The 12,699-nt window shown below is 51.6% G+C and overlaps 1 protein-coding gene across 3 annotated transcripts in view; it reads right to left on the reverse strand.

Moving 5' to 3' along the window:
* Positions 1–12,699, reverse strand: part of ERI3 (ERI1 exoribonuclease family member 3) — a 131,748-nt gene that overhangs the window by 51,024 nt on the left and 68,025 nt on the right. Inside the window, exon 8 of one of the 3 annotated variants that reach the window (XR_003992513.1) lies at positions 9,695–11,311. The exons of the other annotated variants lie outside the window; for them this stretch is intronic. The gene's annotated coding sequence lies outside the window, so the exon portion shown is untranslated. Of the gene's footprint in view, positions 1–9,694; positions 11,312–12,699 lie in introns of those variants that run through there. 3 annotated transcript variants of the gene reach the window in all.

Genomic DNA, 12,699 nt, shown 5'->3' on the forward strand with positions numbered 1-12,699 from the left:
GGTCCTCAAGACGTCAACTCATGTCTCCCAGGAGAGGAAAAGCCACCTCCATGGAGAGATGTAGGTCCCAGGAGCACGTGCCCAGCAGTGTGGGTACCAGAGAGATGGCCCCCACATAGCCATGGTGCAAGGACAGAGCTGTGGGGTCATGCAGTGTTCATCCCACCCCTCTCAGCATCCCTCAGCTGCCCCATGAGCCTGTCCCTAACCTACATGAGCTGGTAGAAATAAGAACAAGCGAGGACAAATGCCCCCAGAGGAAAGCAGATCTGCAGCAGAGGGGTGGAGGGCTGAGATGTGACAAGGAGGTTCATGGGCTGACTAGAAGGTGCTTGGCTGAGGACTGCCACTGCCTCCTGCCAGCAAAGAGCGAGAGGCTGGTATGGAACAAGGTGTCCCAAATAGTTCTCCACTAATTTAATTAGATCTCCCTCCTGGACCAGACATTCAACCTTTCCCACCCGCAGCATTTTATCTGTCAGATTTTTAACTTGCGGTCCCATTTCTGTCCAGCTCAGCAGAACCTGCCCTGCCCCAAGTCCTGCCCCAGCTCCTTGCTAGCAAAGAGCTATTACGTGTGTACACAAACAGGCGTTCAGCAACCGCGCACAGCATCCGAGCTCTCTGCTCCTGTGTCAGGGAATAGCTCCCAGGGTTCCAAATCAGAGGCATGGGGAGAGAAACAAGAGGCACCAGGAGGCAGAGCCGATTGGGAGGACATGGCAGAGCACACCAGGTCCCTCTTACTCCCCCCTTGAGCAACAGCAAGCCGTGTGAGCAAGCCTGCCCTCCCCGCTGCCGCCCCGCACCACCCCAGAGAGCTGGCAAACAAGCTTCAAACCAGCCTGCTCCTTGTAATCGGAGTCAGTCAGTGTGTGTGTTACGCTTGAGTTGATGGCTGGTGTTAAATTCAATGCCTTGAGTATTGATTTCCTCGCACATCCCGGACTTTGTTAAAGGGTTAGCCGTGAACCGAGATCAAAGGGAGGTTAACTCGTTTCTCGTAAGTGGTAAAGCAGACCTCTAGCAAAACCGGGCACTGGGCCTCCTCCACAGAGGATGCTCTGTGCATGTTGTTAGCTAGCCTGGTTGCCTCGAAAGCCAGATAAAGCCACAAAGCTGCCTCAAAGCAGGGAGAAAAAATGATCCTGACAACTTCCCAAGGACCCCCAAGCTATTATGAGTGCACACCAGGGACGGGCAGTGCACTCCTCCTCTCTGCGCATCCTCACACTGGGGGGAGCTGCTCCCCTTGTGCAGCCATGGAAAAAAGGGGGGGAAACAAGTCTTTGCCAACTGCACCCCAAAGAGGCTGTCCCTGAGGGGCTCAGGAGAGGGGGAAAGACCCCCACCCCAGGAAGACTGGGTTGTCCTACAGCTCAGGTGGGAGAGGGACAAGGCACAGGGCTGCTTCCTGAAGGACGTCCTAGTGAGGACATGGCACCCTCCCCACCACAGCCAAGTGGAGAGGACACCTTCAATTGAGCCAACACCACCATCAGCATCATCTCAATCTGTGTGGTACCTGCTTGCTCCATTTTACTTCACTCTCTTCTTGGCTTTCCCTGCCCCACATGAAGTAATTTTGGCACTGACAGCACCAAGATCAGCAGGCTTTGCCAAGGCAGTAAGAGTTAAGTGCACAAATAACATGATGCTAACAGGGTTTTGGCTTTACCTTTGTAATTTTTAAGAGATAGAGGCAGGGGAAGAGGTGTAGGAGACAATCTGGAATTCTTATCACTAGTATTAATGAATGCCCAGAGGGACCGAGCAAGAAGCATCCATTTCAGATGAACATCTGTCAACAATAAGAGGTAAAATTTCCAAAGTAGCTAAGGTACTTCAGAGCCTAGATTGCATCGGCTTCCCGAGAGGCTTAAGCACCCAAGTAATTTCTAACAATGGGACCCTTGGCCACTAAGTCATCTGGGCACCAAAGCTACTTCTCAGCCCTCTCCTCTACCCCAAGAACTGCTTACAGTACAGTCCAGCTTTCCAGCAGCCACTTTGTTCTTCAACCAGACTGATTTGGTTTCAATGGCACTCACTGTATTTTCCACCCTGGGATGACAGCAAGAGCAGTCCACACCTATCCCACAAGCCAGGTAGCTTCAGCTGCAGAAAATACAGCATGATCTGCCCCTCCACCCCTAAAAAACCCAATCCAAAGCAACCCAGCAATGCTGGTAGTGTAATTCCCTCTGTCCCGCAGCACTGGTAGGGAAGAGGGTCCCCCCACAGCCCATCTTGGGGGTGAAACCCTCAGTGGAAGCTTTATTCCTGAGCACCTTATAGTCATGTTTGACTATGAGGTCCTCCCTGGGGTGCTAAACAGGTACTCTCCCACCCCCTCTCCCAAAGCCCTGCCACCCAGCACTCCCCCAGCAGCTGATTTGTTTTTAAGTGAAAGGTTTATACTACAGTGCTTGGGGAATATCTGCTCAGTGCCCAGCATACCAAGTGCTGAAGATTTCACTTAAACTCTCAGCATCTGTGTATCTCAACTAAATTAAGCTATTTGCTATAAAAGAGCACAATGACAGTAATGGAATAATAACAGCATTAATAAAACACAACAATCCTCGAATGGGAAGCGGACGCATCAGCTAGCTTCAACCAAGAGAAGAAGGCTATTTTAAAATCACACACAAAACCCATCTGGGGGTGGAGAAAACCAACAAAAGCTCCGAAACTCAGAGGTCAGACTGAAATTATGTTTTTAACCTCAAAAGAAAGATGCTTGCCAGAGCCTTCCCAGCCAGAGCACTCCCACACCAGTTGGAAATGAATTTCCACAGCTCCCAGCAAAACAAGGGCTTATAATGGGCATGCTGGCTCCACAAAAGAGGGGGTGGGAACACTTATAGCAGGAAGCACACAGAATCAAAAGCCTAAAATAGAAATCACCCCTCAAGCACCAGCAAGGTTTGCAACCCAGCTCCTGGGACAGACACATTGGAACAGGGGTGATGCCACACTGAACGTGTAAATGCCAAGCTAGTGATGGAGGGCCAGATGCTGGCGCATCATTATGCAAACATCCAGATGTCTCAAGCTCGCCACACTGCCATTCCCCTCTTGGTTGAGAAAGTCGCCTTCACTCCATCCACAAATTCTTCCTCCTTCTTTTGTTTCGGGTGAGGATGAGATTAAACACAGCATTTTCAGTTGCAAAGTCACCTACACGCCATCTCTCAGGGATAAAATAACCCAGGGGACCTGCAGTAGGTTTGGGGACAGGTGTACCCAAGTCCTAATCACAGCTCTGGGAAGCCACATTCCCTTGCTGGTCCCTTTAAAGGAGAAGGAGACTTAGCACCTGGTGACGAGAGCAACTAATGTGTATTAAGCATGCATTGCTGTATCTCTGAGGTCTTGCCACAGGTCCAGGGCAACACCCCAAGCTATCACTTGCCTTGGGGGGGACTGGAAGGGTGGGTAACAGTTGTTTCCCTGGAAGGGGAGGAGATGGAGGAAAAGGAGACCTCCGCGTTCACCTCCAGCTTCTTGTTCACCACCATGTTGAGAGGGACCAGTAGTGAGTTTGTGCCAGCAGCAGGAAGGGTGTGTGTGCTTCTCCTGCAGGCACGTTTCTCCACCCAAGCCTTGCTCCAGCTCCGCGGGCAGAGAGAGAAGAGCCCCTTCCCTGCCCAGGCTCTGGTTCGGCTGTCTGCCTCTGCAGAAGGTACATGATAGCTGCTCCTCTCCTCGCCCCAGCTGCCCAGAGCCCTTGTGCAGATCCTCCTGAGGATAACACAGCTGAGACAAATGTCACCTCTTCTCACTGACATGGAAGGAAACATGGCCCATGTCACAGTCCTGCAGGCAAGTCCATCACTGCCTACCTGCCCTCTGGAGCTCAGTCTCAGCCAAACACAGGCAGCTGAGTGATCCCTGACTCCAAAAAGGGCAGCATTACACAGAAGGTAGGAAGCAGCTGGCTGGCTTTCCCACAGCACAACGGGTACCACCTTTGGGTCCACTTGCCTTCTATAAAGGAGCTAAGAGGCGCTAGCAGGTCATTGGGATAGTGTCCATATCACCCAGGCTCACGTGCTGCAAGATGGCTGGAAGCCTTCTGGGTACAGGTCCATAACACAAGTCCTCCTGCTCATCCCGTGAGCAGGCAGTTTCAGCTTGGCTGACCTATCTCTTCCAGTTGATCCATAATACAGAGCTCCTGAATTGTACATTTCTGAATTCCTATGGAGAAAAAGCCAAAGCAGCAGTTGCCCCAGACCTGAACAGGCTGCAAGTTTCTTTGTTTTCATTACAATTTCCAATCCTGATGCCTTTTTATGGGTTTTTTTAGCCATTTCTGCTCTGCCCCCTGGAGGTGTTGCTGTGATTGAATGAAACATGACCCCAGGCTCCAATAAGTGTATTTCAATTACATCTGTCACCATGTAACAATGTAATGATATATCATGTGATATTAAATCCATGGTAATCATATCAGCGATTTTTTTAATAGTGCGCTAATCACATTATTACATCTCAATAATTAACAACAGAAGGCCTAAAAAACCTCGATACAAAGCAGAAAGCTCAGAGGGTCCCCAGCTCCTGCCTGGGAGAGGCTCAGAGGACAACAGGATGGCAAGGCACTGCCATGTGGGCATGGCATGACAAGGAGCAAAGTTGTTTCCCATCTCTGGAAGTGTTCAAGGCCAGGTTGGATGAGGCTTTGAGCAATGTGATCTAGTGCGAGGTGCCCTGCCCATGGCAGGGGGTTGGAACTGGATGAGCTTTAAGGTCCCTTCCAACACAAACCATTCTATGATTCCATGATTCCATGAGTTTGGCACTAGCAGCATGGCGCAAAGCAGCCACGCAAGACCAGATTCTCCCCCAGTCCCATACTAAAGGAGAAATGAGTATTTTGGAGCTGGGAAGAGACACTTGGTACATTCAATCTTGCCCAGCACTGCTCTCTTCTCTGCTGCTCCTGCACTGCCACTTTTCCTCCAGCAAACCAACCCCTCTGCTCTGGCAAGTGCCTTGCAAAGGTGCCATCTTGCTGCAGACAAGCACTGTTGGTGCCCCACTGCAAAGGGAAGGATGGTGTCTTGAAATGGAAGGACCAATTCTACCAACATGTCCTTACCAGGCTGCTGGAAGAATGATGTTATTTTCCTTCTCCCCTTGCACCAGCTAGAAACGAAGCTAAGAGAGCACCCACCTCACAGAGCCACTGCAAGGCTTGAAGTCACTCTGATTTTTGCAGCAAAACAAATCCATCAGCTTAAAACTGAAACCTGATGAGGATCCTTTGGAGGGACAGGGGTCCTCTGGGTCTCCACCTCCACCCCAAGCTCTCACTCGCATACCTGGAGCTGGGGCTGGACTCCAAAGCACCAACTGACATACACATCCCTCCATGCAGATGGCTGTTACCCAGTTTTGTGCAAGCAGGCTGCTCCCCAGAGCTCCCAGCTGTATTTTACCCCTCATAGGATGAAGGTGAAGATGTGCTCAGGTGGCAGGGAGCCATGGTGGCAGCAGTCTGGTGCAGAGCTGGAGCATGGGGAGTCCTGTGCTGCACCATCCCCGGCTGTGACAGAGCTTTCTTCCAGTAGCAGCCTGGTCAATCTAGCAGTTTCCACATCACAAGCTGATCTGAAGAGAGCCTCATTACCTGCCTTAAAGTTCCAGCCAAGCACTTAGCTCTTAAAGACAGGATTTAAGAAATATTTGACTGATCATATCTCTCCTCATTTAGTTTGGCAGCTCTGAACCAATTCAACCTGTGAAGTTGAAATAGTGAGAATGGGAGGGAATGTGTGTGCAGGCAGTCACACCACACACGTCCCAGCTCCCCCACCAGCTCTTTCCAAAGGGCCAGATCCTGGCTCAGCTGGATCCGCACAGCCTCTCCTACACCAGGAGTGCCCATGGGGCATCTCCCAACACCAAAGTGGAGCCATTCCTTCTTCCTTCCCCCTGCAGGACAGAGATTTGGGGGGATCATTAACTCGTTGGCATCCAGACAGTACCTTTACGCATGCTTGGAAGAGCCAAGTGCAGCATCTTAGATCTGGGAGCAAGTGATGTAGAGAGGGATGAGCCAGCCAGGACTGACAGCACCATCATCCACTGGCCCAGCACCAGACATCTTGCACACCTTCTTCCTATGCTGCTTCCCAGCTCTGCTGTCCCCACAGCAGTGTCATACAGTGGCTGCGCTGCTGCCCTCCTGCTGCTTGCCCAGCAAAGGTGTTGCCCACCATGCTCTTGCATGCCCACTAGTGCCCTGCTCCCTCGCCCTGGGGACCAGAGCCTGTGGAGGGGCTCTGGAGCAGCCTCAGGGAGATGAAAAGACCCTCAGGGCCCAACAGGAAAGGCAGCAGCAAGCAAAGAGACCCTGCAAGTCATTTAGGGGTGATTCTGCCAAAGGGCAAGGAGGACAGATGGACCTTGCTGGCCAAGGCAGCGCAGCTGGACTTTCTCCTTCCCCCATCCCTTCTTTTCTTTTTTTTGTCTTTTAATTCTGTCTCGGAAGCCACGATCCTTTAAAGATGTGCACGTCTCATTAGCTCTACCTTGACAATCATTACTGTTCCTGCCAAGGCAGGAGGAGAGCTCAGCCCAAGCGCAGGGGAGTCCATTACCTTGTAGTTAAAGGGACATTGACAACTCTGGGCTGCCCGTGGTCTGACTCCCCCATCGCAGCAGGGTTCCTCCTGCACACCGCTGTTCCCTCTCCTCTACTGAACAATAATCCCCTGCTCAACCCAGGTAAGATGCAAGCCTTGCAGTGACGGGTGGTTCTGCACCCACCACCGTATACTCGGTGCTCCTCTGGATGGGCTGTAGGGCCAAGTCCATGCCCACAGTCCCTGGGATGAGGGGGACTGAAGCACCCAAACCTTCCCAGCACGTTGCACTTGTCCTTCATGCAACCACATCTCACTTCAGCAAATACACACTCCTAGGCTGGAACACAAGACCCAAACCTAGCCATGACAGCAAGCAGTGAGCCCAGTATGTCCACAGTAGAAGCCATAGCACAGGCTGGGGTAAGGACCACCATGGAGAGCCTTAGGACAAGGGTAAAGGCCCTGTGTATGAATGCGTGGTGGCACAACCTCAACAGGGCAGTGAGCTCTGTGCTCATGAACCAGCTTCAAAGTGCAATGCACCCTACCATACAAGTCTGTCCCTAGCTCTTCTGGCTCTATAGGGTGCAACATGGACCACCACACACCCAAGAGTGGCATGAGGAAGGGTTCAAGTGGATGAGTGTGCAGTGGGGTGCAGTGGGGTGATCCCAGGAAAGGACCTTGCTCACTAAAGATGCTGGTACAGACAGTCCTGCTTTGCCCCATAGATAAGGGATGTTGTCTGCTTGGCTGTTCCTAGAGCCTGCTTTGTCACCCCCAAGCTTGATAACAGGGGACCTGACTCATGTCATGAAAGGACAGAACCCCTAATTCAGGAGATTCCATGGCAAAGACCCCAAAGCAACTTTGGATGAGGTACCCCCTGCCTTCTCCCAGCCCCACAGAGCTTTGAAGCCCGGTGCATTCCTCCGGAGGCAAACGCAGCAGGGTGCAGCCCTACAGAGATGATCCTGCTTCTTTGTGCCTCGCACGACAGGAGCTCTGCTGCAGCCACGCTAACTCCTCTGCTGCAGCCACGCCAGGAGACAATAACGCATGGACGCGGCTCCAAGGAAGGATCCTCACGAGGCTGTCCAAGAACTTGACAGGACTCTGTTTGAAAAAGATGTTGAAAGAAATGATCTCTTCAAGTGCAATGGGAGATATTTGTCTCTGATTTACCCTTGGCTTTTTGCTCTGGTTCAGGTAGGAGCGGTGTGGGATGGCTGGCAGATCTGAGAGCATGGCACGCCCCAGCGGGCAAAGCGAGCAGTGCGGAGGAAGGAGCGAGTCAGTTTGGAGTGCTCCCCATTTATCAAACTCACGCAGCCCGCCAGCAGAGCGAGTCTTTCCATCATTACAGCTCTCAAAATCCGATTCATACCACTAATCCTGCCTTCATTCTCCCAGATTAATAACATCTCTTTCAACCTTCACAGTGTGATAAATAGACAAAGAGAGAACAAAAGGAGAAACAGAAGTGAGAGAAAGAGCCTGAGCAACTCCACATAATAAAGAGAACCAAGAAAGGGGAAAGGGAAAAAAAAAAGGGAAAAGAAAAGGGAAAGAAAGGAGCTGGTACACTTGACTCTGCCATTTACTTTAGTAGATTCTCCCCAAGAGCTCCCTGCGATCTTTAAAGAATGTAAAACATTGCTCAAAGGAAAGGCTCATTAGCAACCCTGACCAGCCCAGGTTTGCTGGAAATCTTTTCACTTCCAGCTTCTGCCCAGGTCAGCACTGAAAATGAGTTTGTTGGTTTCTCATCCTGCTCCTCCCCGGACTCCTGCAGAGGCAAAGCTTCCAGCACACGCTTGCTCTCTCCTTTACTTGCACCGATTTCTTGGAGGCGAACAGGGAGTCTTGGCCAGTTTCTGCTCCGGGGGTGCCCAGCAGCTCAGTGAGCCCATGACACACTGGCAGAGCAGCAGCGGGCTGGCACAGCAAGGGCTGTCCCAGAAGCCAGGACCATATGTTGAGCTTGGGATGGGGATAAAGATGAAAACCATGATGGCATCCCCATTCCAGCAGTCTGGCTGGAGGGCAGCCATGGGGCTAGAGGAAAGGGGAAGCCTGTGTGGACACAGATGTAGTGCAACAGGGATGTCACAAGCCCCAGCTCCTGGGCTGCACCTCTCTGTCCCCTGGCAGAGGGCTCCCATCTCTGTCCATGTCACACAGCCCAGCCCCGTGTTTGGGCCACCTGAGTCCCACTGGTGATTGTGGAGGCTGAAGCTCCCCTGTATGCTCATAAAGCTCAGCCATGCCTGCTCCAAGCCGAGGGGGTGGCAGCCATAGGCACTTCCCTGCTCTGGTTGCTTCTGAGACAACTGAGCCCCAGGGAAAGCGGATCCTACAGCCCAGGACCCCAGAAAGCCAACCCCCCCGACTCCAGGGCACGTGGATGGAGACATTTAGCCATTTCCCACCCACAGCCTTCACCAGAGCTGTGCTGTTCAGCTATTTCACTCTGCCTCATCATATTGAACACTCCATGCAACCTCTGAGTTATTTTAATAATTAAGTGTTTATTGGCACATTTTTCCCATGCTGCTTCCAGACTTGCCTGATTTTCTTTCCAGCGCGTGACTTCCCTTGGTTCAGTCCTTCCATAGGATGCACCACCTGCAAAACATTTCCTCTGCTCCCCCCGCAACCAGCATCCCCCCCTGCAGCCTATCCCCATGGAGTCCTGGCAGTGCTGTGCACCAAGCCCAGGCAAAGGGCTCGGGCACAGCGCTGGATATCTGGCCAGGATGGTGCTCTATTATGGCTCTGCATTCACAGCCCCCATGCAGAGGCTGGGCTAGGTTGTTTTTTTTCCTCCCTCCTTTTACACTGCTCCATATTACTCCAGGCTTTGAAGTACAGAGAAAAGCAACACTCAATGTGCCTTTTTTTTTTTTTAAAGCTACCTTTATCATAGCAAATCTTTTCCTTCTCTGCTGTGTCGCTGGAGATAGATATCAAGCAAAAAGAAAGTCTCCTCTTCTAACAATGGATTTCCCTTCCCTTCTGAACTTCAAATAGAAAACTCTTATCTACAGCCACAGTTGACCAGGAGAAGAAAAGAAATGAAAACAGACATATGAACTGAACCCAGGCTCTCTTTCTATTCACTCAAAAAGGCTGTGCTGGGTTCTTCACGCAGAGATGCTCTGAACGTGTTTATAGCATGTATTTACTCACTTCACTAGCTATCCCCCCACCATGGAAACCCACCTTTCCTCCAGAACAACTCTCCTCTGCTCCATGTACCCGCTGCAATCTTTTCTTCGCTTAGCAAGCTCCATGCACCTGGGCCATCCAGCACAACAAAGCCTATACCTAAAGCTGAGGACAGCAAGAGCTCTTCAAACTCAGCTAAGAATAACAGCAGCGATGCCCCTGGCTCACGTAAAGCCTCTCTTGTGCATAGTGCAAGTGCTTTAAATGACAGGATGGATGACAGGTCAGATCTTGCTGGCTGTACCTGCACAAGATGCCCTGCACAGCCCTGACTGAGACCAGGCTGCTTCAGCTGCTGATGACATACCCACATGCATACCCTGCACAGCACCTATGTGCCACTGCTGGCACCAGCCAGCTCCTCTGCATGCTTTAAGATCTCCTTTTGAACCATCCTCTTGCCTTTGACGGAGCTGCTCAAGGAGAAACATACAGAACCACCCATGAAACTTCTTTTCCCTGCTTCAGTCCCCGGGTGCAGCCCTCCCCTGCCCTGGCTTTCCTTCCCTCCAGCTGCCTGAAGACCCTGAACACCCATCTCCTGCTACTCACTGAGGTCCAGCTGCTGCCAAACCACCCTTGCTCCCTGCCCAGCTAACAGAAACCCAATTGTGAGCACTGTGCTTGACAGGTAGCGTTTCTCCCAAAGTCATACTGCCAGGACCAACACACACATAGTAAGAAACCCAAGGAGGTAGGCACTGCTGCCTTACCCACCTCCCAGTGTGTCCTGCTGGGTGATGTGTGCTTCTTGAACTGGTCTCGCTTTCCACCTTGACAGACATTGTCACACAAGCTTTGGGGAACCTGGTCTTACTGCCCTGGAGCACCTCCGGGCCACAGCCATGGAACTCCTGTTTCTACACTCTCAAACCCATCCTGAGTTCAGGCACAAATGTATCTACAGGAGGCTGCCAGACAGATGAACTGTCCTCCCCACCACACGTGGCACAATGGGCACTGCCACAGAGATGGACACAGTTACTGCCACGTGCTGTCCCCCAGTCTGCAAGGGGGACCTGAGTCAAAGAGACTCACTGCTGGAACTGGAGCCAGAGTCCCAAACTGATCGGGACAGAGAGAGCTGGAAACTTTCCAGATATTTTTCCATTAGAAATAAGATGTTTCCTTCATCAAAAGCCAAATTTCCTTCTCACTGGGAAAATTTGGAGCTCCCTGCCAAAGGGAGGATGAACTCCCACCTGAGACATGGCCAGGAATCCTCTGCAGTCACCTGTGGGGAGAACATGCAAGTCTGAGCTCTGCCTCATTCAGACTGGAGGCAGTTTTGGTAATTCTGGCTCCAAAGCAGCCCTCAGCCAGGAGAGCCCAGCCCAAAGCCCCAGCAGGCTCTCCTGTGGTCCCCCCAACGGCTTTCCAGGCAGCAGCATCATTCCCTTCAGGTTGAACTCCACAAAGTCCCCAGTGCTCTTCCCTCGGGGCAGTCTCCGTGTTGCTGAAGGCCCCTCCCTGTGGAGCTACAATGGGAAGATCCATCAGACAAAGCACCTTCTCTTCAAGCTGCCTGATGACAAATGTTCAGCCAACGGAGCGGTGGGATTGGCGGAGCACCGCAGAAGCGCTTTATAATTCCTGCTCCTCTCCTCCTTCCTCAGCGTCTCCTGGGAGAGACACGATGATGGACGGTGACATAACTGACTGTTCCCAATCAAGGTAATGTAAGTAATGACAGCTGACGTGATTCCTGGAACGTGCCGGCACCGCTGGCCCACGTGCCTTGCCTACTGCGGGCAGCGCTGCCAGAGCTCATGGAGGGACAGGAGACTGGAGCATGGAGGTGTAGCTGGAGGACAGGGGAGGAAGAGTCCCAAGACACAAATGCTGTCTCCAAATCAGCTGCAAATAACTCATTACATCAGTCCGCAAACCGAGCAGGAGCCAAGGGAAGGTGGGCAGCAACTATCTCATAAGCAATCCCCTCCTGGGCTGTGCATGATGCCTGCTCAGACCTGGACACTACTGTATCTCTCCCTAGTGTCACCTGGAACTGTTGCACCCCTAGTCCTTAGGAAGTGGTTTGCTGGGGTTTTGCTTGGCCCATCAAGGTTCAGCAAGGCTTTTACTGCTCTGGCCCTGCCCCTGCTCTCCCTCACCAATAGTGACTATCCGGAAATGGGAACCAATAACCAGGAGCTCAGCTCCCCATGTGGCTGGCACACAGGCAGCACCACATCATCTGAACCCAAGGCAAAGTGGTGCAGCAGCCCCAGATTGCACACATGGATGTATGGAGACCAGTGGAGGGAAAATACTGTGCAAGCTCATAGCTGCAATCCTATTCCAGAGCCTCAAAATTAGTAGGCAAATTTAACATGCAGAGAAGCAACCGATTAATAACCCAGCACTGACTTAAGAAGACCTTGAATAATACATAGTGCTTGTACACAGAAGGGGAAAAAGTCAAGTCCTTCTGCTTGTCAAGTGTATCTGCCTCCCAAGCAGATACCAACACTCAATGAGAAACCTCCCTGCCAGCAAGCTACAGCTTTAAGCAGCTCTTCAGAATTGCCTTTTGCTAAGATGAACGGTAAACTTTGTGCCAAGTTAGACTGGCATTTGGACAGGTCCAAGTATGGTGTTGTTTTAAATGTAATTAGCACTTCCTGCTAATAAAATCCCTTGAAACCTGCCAAGCAGAAGATGCTAAGCATTTGGAGCCCACAACGATGAGCCATGGTGATGTCACGTGTTGGCTACGCTGATAGGTAAGAGAGAGGATCTTACCATGAGGCTGCCCCAACCTTTCCTTCATCCTGTCTGCACTGCAATCCTCCCAGCAGCTTGGCCACATGAAGGAAAAGTCAGACCCAAATAGACAAAAGATTGGCAGAAGCTCAGCTGCAGG

Source organism: Strigops habroptila, chromosome 8 (genome assembly GCF_004027225.2).
Source record: "Strigops habroptila isolate Jane chromosome 8, bStrHab1.2.pri, whole genome shotgun sequence".
NCBI classification, from domain to species: domain Eukaryota; kingdom Metazoa; phylum Chordata; class Aves; order Psittaciformes; family Psittacidae; genus Strigops; species Strigops habroptila.